Genomic DNA, 6,746 nt, shown 5'->3' on the forward strand with positions numbered 1-6,746 from the left:
AGTTTCTCTCTATGGAGTCCTGACAAATGCAGCTCAACTAAGCAATGTAAAGTGGACGAATACATGCCTATTTGTAGCAAAGAATTCTATATCATGAGTCCTTTCATGTGCTTTCTTTAGTAGAAAATCCTTTCACCTGCATCTCTTTCAGTTCCCGCCTGAGTCTGGCTTGGCCTTTCCCCTGTGTCCACTTCAATGAAATGTCCCTTCATGTGTTTGCCTTAGCAAAACACCATCCAATAAAACTAACTTTTCAAAGAACCTTTACGTTTCCACTTCACTTGGGTGCCCCCTTATCCAAAGTCTCTGATGGAACTCCATCAATGTAAATCGACTATATAAACAAACTCAAGGAAAAAACCCACATAACCATGAGAAAGCATTTGACAAAATTCAACATCCCTTCATGTTAAAGACCTGGAACTAGAGAAGAGTAAGACTGCCACATAACACAGGATGGGAACGGAGAAAGTGTGGTATTCTCATTTCATTATGTTGCTCTGACAAACACCATAACTAAATGCTACTACGGGAAGGAAAAGGTTTCTTGCAGGTAACAAGTCACAGTTCATCACTGGAGAGTTAGGACAAGGAGTCAAGCAGAAATTTGAAGCAGAAGCAATGGAGGATAAATCTGCTCTGAAAGAATGCTAGGGGGTCATTTTCCATCTTGTAAGTTGGTGAGTAGGGCTGAACCAGCTGCTTACAGAGAGCTGCAGCCCTCTGGGATTGAAACCTAAAATTATAATGGGAGTGAAAACTGATTCTGGGCAAGACATTTTCTAGGCAGGAACACTTAAATCATGGGGTTGGTGGCTGTCACAGGTATTCATGTGCTATGATTCCATAGAGAACACATCCAAGGTCACATAAACGCCAGAAAACATGGCTAGGGTTATGGTAGACTGGGCTAATTAGGGCTGAGTTTATAATTAGGGTTACAGATGCAGTTCAACAGTGGGGACTCAGATTGCAAAGCTGAGGTGCTGCCTATATACAGATAACTCTGGGAGCAATAGAATGGGAAGCACATGTATACCTGTGTTGATTTCTGAACCTGGCAAGTGGGAGGGCAGCTAGGAGCCTTTTAAGAAAGCCCTGTTGAAGAAGGGACAGTAATGGGCCCATACTTTGTACAGTGACCTAATAATGCAAAACCTTGGTAAGCATACAGCCCACTGCTTAGAGGCAGCTCAACAGACTTACTTGTCAGAGACACTAGAGAAGGCAGGATGTTCTCTTGCTGTGTTATGACTACTGGAGGCTCAGGCCTCAAAAAAGACAACGGAAAAAGCTGTGGTGGTGTCTGGAGACACAGGGTTCACTCTTGTATTCAATGCCTGTGGCCATTTTCTGGAAAGGGAAAAAACTTGAGCAAGGACAGGCAAGGCCAGGACCACACAGACCAGGTAACCCCTTTTTGTCCCCTTCTGTGTCTCCCAGAGTAATATTTCAGGAAAATTCTGAATGAGAATAACCAATAGAATGTGGCAGACCTGTGCTCATTTGAAACCTTGACCTGTATCTTTCCTCAGGGTGAGAACGCTTCTCTATCAGAGGAACTGAGGGAGCACAGTAGAGAGTCATGCATCAGGGCAGAGACTGTGGTAAAGCTGGTGAACAACCTGGTACCATCACTACAGGAAGGGGACGCCTTCTTTGTTCCTACCATTCTGTTCACATTCAGAAGATTTGTCACCCCCATAAAGGTACTAGGCCTGCTGTTCATGAGGTGAGTGCTCATTGTGTGTGTCTATCTCTAAGCCCCATAGTACTCAGATCCTCTTTTTAGTTCTAGCGCTCTCTCTCTCTCTCTCTCTCTCTCTCTCTCTCTCTCTCTCACACACACACACACACACACACACACACACACACACACACACACACACCTTGTTTATTGTGTAGAGAATTGTCAGGACCCAGCAGCATGAAGTAAGAGAATGCTCCTTCCAGGCTTGGTCCAAGGGAGTGGGCTGTCAAAAGCTGAGACCCTAAAGGATGGGCACTGTGCCTTGAAAAAGCACTCTATCCCTCATTCAGTATTTCTGAGGGTTTGGTGAATGCACTTCTCTCATATATAAAGGATGTTCTAGAATTATATAGTGTACCTAATAGAGACATATCCAAAGTAGAGATTCATAAAGGATAATACAAGGGACGCTGTGACCACTGCGATGTCTGGATAGACATGGTTGTGGTCTACTTTGGCACAGATATATTGAAAACTCCTACTGTGTACAGGTAAACTAATAATTCTGAGAGCAACCATTATTGCCAGTATTAGATGGGGTGCCTGGGAGTTTACATATAACATTCTGTCTGGTCTTCTTTTGTCCTCATTCTGAAGAGGATGAACAAGTAAAGAATACCCTCTGTAGCTTCCTGGAAACATGGATGGACAAGAACCCTTAGGACTTTTATGAGCCCTCAGACCTGTCCCCTCTGACATACCTGAAGGTCTACTTGAGGGTTCACATGCCGCACTCTGATCTTATTGCCCACGTCAATAGGCTCCTGAACCAGTTGCATGAAGAACAGGTCAAGAAATCAGAGGCCAAAGATGAGGGAGAGTCAGATCTGAGGAGACACATCCTCAGAGCCAGAATTTACATGTTGTAAATCTGTAGGGAAACCAGCCACTCTGGAGCCAGAACAAATTTGTGCACCAGAGCTAGAGAGTACAAAAGCCACCAGAAAGTTCTGTGACACATGCATAGCTACAGCCAGACATGGCAGCAGCAGTGCAACCAGCACATCTGACAGCAACTGTGGAACCTGCATCTCATCATGTCTGTAGATAACAATGTATCTTTCAGTTATTTTATGTTACCTCCAGTGGATGTACCTATTTAGAGAATGGTCCTGGCACCTCTGTTCATTGGTTTGAGTCTGTCCTATATCTGATCTGCTGGTGCTGCCTGTCATGATCAGTCCATGATTTCTATCCAGCAGCAGTCCCAGCCCTACAGCAAGCCTTCCCCTCACATGAGAAATAGCCTTTTACTCTTCCTGATCTTTTCAATGTCATGCTTATTTTAAGTATTGGTTTTAATAAATTGTTAATGTTTATAAAAAACAAACAAAACAAAAGAATACAAGATGAATATTGTAGAAGCCTATAGGTATTGAAACAAACTAGTAAATCTAGAGCATTCCTTTTTAAAAAAGTATTTTTCTTGGATATTTTATTTACATTTCAGATATAATCCCCTTTCCCCCATTTTCCCCCATCCAGGAACCCTCATCCTATCTCCCCTCCTCCTGCTTCTATGAGTATATGCCTCCATACATCCTCCCACTCACACCTCCCCGCCCTCAAATTCCCCTACACTGGGGCATCCAGCCTTCACTGGACCAAGGACTTCCTCACCCACCTATGTCTGACACTGTCATCTTCCCCTACATATACAGCTGGGGCCATGTGCTCCCAGGCTGGTGGTTTAGACCCTGGGAGCTCTGGTTGGTTGGTATTGTTGCTCTCCCCATGGGGCCACAAACCCTTTCAGCTCCTTCAGTCTTCTCTCTCACTCTTCCATTGGGAATCCCATGATCAGCTCAATGGTTAACTGTGAGCATCTGCCTTTGTACACTTCAGGCTCTGGCAGACTTCTGATGAGACAGCTATATCACGCTCCTGTCAGCATACACTTCCTAGCATCCACATTTGCTTCTATCTTTGGTGACTGCACAAGGGATGAATACCCAGGTGGAGCAGTATCTGGTTGGCTACTCCTTCAGTTTCTGCCAGATGATTTGTCTCCATATTTGCTCACATCATAAGTATTTTGTTATCCTTCTTTTTTTTTTTTCCCAACTTGTCGGTGCTTTTTAATTTTTTTTGTTTTGCTTCTTTTTTTTATTTAATTTTTTTTTAACATGAAATGCTTTTTTATAGCATGTTTTACAAGGGGAGGGGGTAAGAGGGGCCAGGTGGTGGAGAAGGGCCAAAGCACCCACACTTTGATCTTCCTTGTTCATGAGTTTCATGTGGTCTATGAGTTGTATGTTGGATGTTGCAAGCTTTTGGGCTAATATGCAATTATCAGTGTGTGTTATATGTGTGTTCTTTTGTGATTGGGTTACCTTACTCAGGATGATATTTTCTAGTTCCATCCATTTACCTAAGAATTTCTCGAATTCATTGTTTTTAATAGCTGAGTAATATTCCACTGTGTAAATATACCATATTTTCTGTATCCATTCCTCTGTTGAAGGCCGTCTGGGTTCTTTTCAGCTTCTGGCTGTTATTAATAAGGCTGCTATGAACATAGTAGAACATGTGTCCTTGTTATATGTTGGAGCATCTTCTGGGTATATACCTAGGAGTGGTATAGCTGGGTCCTCAGGTATGTCTAATTTTCTGAAGAACCACCACACTGATTTCCAGAGTGGTTGTACCAGCTTGCAATCCCACCAACAATGGAGGAGTGTTCCTCTTTCTCCACATCCTCACTAGCATCTGCTATCACCTGAGATTCTGATCTTGGTCATTCTGACTAGTGTGAGGTGGAATCTCAGGGTTGTTTTGATTTGCATTTCCCTGATGACTAAGGATATTGAACATTTCTTTAGGTGCTACTTGGCCATTCGAGTTTTCTCAGTTGAAAATTCTTTGTTTAGCTCTGTACCCCATTTTTAATAAGTTTATTTGGTTGTCTGGAGTCTAATTTCTTGAGTCCTTTGTATATAGTGGATATTAGCCCTGTATCGGATATAGGATTGATAAAGATCTTTTCCCAGTCTGTTGGTTGCCTTTTTGTCCTATTGACAGTGTTCTTTGCTTTACAGAATTTTTGCAATTTTATGAGGTCCCATTCGTCAATTCTTGATCTTAAAGCATAAGCCATTAGTGTTCTGTCAGGAACTTTTCCCCTGTGCTTAGGTATTCGAGAGTTTTCCCCACCTTCTCTTCTATTAGTTTTTGTGTATCTGCTTTTATGTGAATGTCCTTTATCCACTTGAACTTGAGCTTTGTACAAGTAGATAAAATGGATGGATTTGCATTCTTCTACATGCGGACCTCCAGTTGAAAGAGCACCATTTGTTGAAGATCCTGTTCCTTTTTCACTGGACGGTTTTAGCACCTTTGTCAAAGATCAAGTGACCATAGATGTGTGGATTCATTTCTGTATCTTCAATTTTATGCCATTGATCTGCCTGCCTGTCTTTGTACCAATACCATGTAGTTTTTATCACTATTGCTCTGTAGTACAGCTTGAGGTCAGGGATGGTGATTCCTCGAGTTCTTTTATTTTTGAGAATAGTTCTCCCTCTCCTGGAAGTTTGTTATCCCAAATGAATTTGCAAATTGCTCTTTCTACCTCTATGAAGGATTGATTTGGAATTTTGATGGGGATTATATTGAATCTGTAGATTGCTTTTGGCAAGATGGCCATTTTTACTATATTAATCCTGCCAATCCACAAGTATGGGAGACCTTTCCATCTTCTGAGATTGTCTTCGACTTCTTTCTTCAGAGACTTGACGTTCTTGTCATACAGAACTTCCACTTGCTTGGTTAAATTCATAACAAGGTATTTTATATTATTTGTGACTATTGTGAAGGGTATCGTTTCTCTAATTTCTTTCTCAGCCTATTTATACTTCCAGTTGAGGAAGGCTACTGATTTGTTCCAGTTGATTTTATATCCAGCCACTTTGCTGAAGTTGTCAGGTTTAGGGTCACTTAAGTATACTATCATATCATCTGCAAATAGTGAAATTTTGACTTCTTCCTTTCCTATCTGTATCCCTTTGACTTCCCTTTGTTATCTAATGGCTCTGGCTAGGACTTCTAGTACTATATTGAATAGGTAGGGAGTGCAGCCTTGTCTAGTGCCTGATTTTAGTGGGATTGCTTCAAGTTTCTCTCTAATTAGCTTTATGATGGCTACTGGCTTGCTGTACATTGCTTTTACTATGTTTAGGTAGGGGCCTTGAATTCCTGATCTTTCCAAGACTTTTACCATAAAGGGATGTTGAGTTTTGTCAAATGCTTTCTCAGCATCTAGTGAGATGATAATGTGGTTTTTTTTCTTTGAGTTCGTTTATATAGGGGATTAAGTTGATGGACTACCTAATATTGAACCATCCTTGTATTCCTGGGATAAAGTCTATTTGATCATAATGGATGATTGTTTTGATTTGTTTTTGGATTCGATTTGTGAGAATTTTATTGAATATTTTTGCATCGATACTCATAAGGGGTATTGGTCTGAAGTTCTCTTTGTTGGGTCTTTGTGTGGTTTAGGTGTGAGCATAATTGTGGCTTCATATAATGAGTTGGGTAGTGTTCCTTCTGCTTATATTTTATGTAATAGTTTTAAGAGGGTATGCTTTAGGTCTTCTTGGAAGTTCTGATAGAATTCTGCACTAAAAAGTCCTGGACTTTTTTGGTAGGGAGATTTTAATGACTGCTATAATTTCTGGAGAGGTTATGGGACTGTTTAGGTGGTTTATCTGATATTGTTTTAACTTTGTTACATGGTATCTGTCTACAAAATTGTCCATTTCATCCAGATTTTCCAGTTTTGTAGTAGGATCTGATGATTTTTTTGAATTTCCTTGGTTTCTGTTGTAATGTCTCCCTTTTCAGTTTGACTTTTTCAAAGAACCAGCTTCTGGTTTTGTTGATTCCTTGTATAGTTCTGTTTGTTTCTACTTGGTTGATTTCAGTCCTGAGTTTATTTCCTGTTGTCTACTTCTCTTGGGTGTATTTGCTTCTTTTTGTTCTAGAGCTTTCAGGT

At 41.0% G+C, this 6,746-nt stretch overlaps 1 pseudogene; it reads left to right on the forward strand.

Moving 5' to 3' along the window:
- Positions 1–1,232: 1,232 nt before the first annotated feature.
- On the forward strand, positions 1,233–2,619 carry LOC114623720 (annotated as a pseudogene).
- Positions 2,620–6,746: the final 4,127 nt, after the last annotated feature.

This window comes from Grammomys surdaster, unplaced genomic scaffold (assembly GCF_004785775.1).
Source record: "Grammomys surdaster isolate TR1022 unplaced genomic scaffold, NIH_TR_1.0 201, whole genome shotgun sequence".
Lineage (NCBI taxonomy): Eukaryota > Metazoa > Chordata > Mammalia > Rodentia > Muridae > Grammomys > Grammomys surdaster.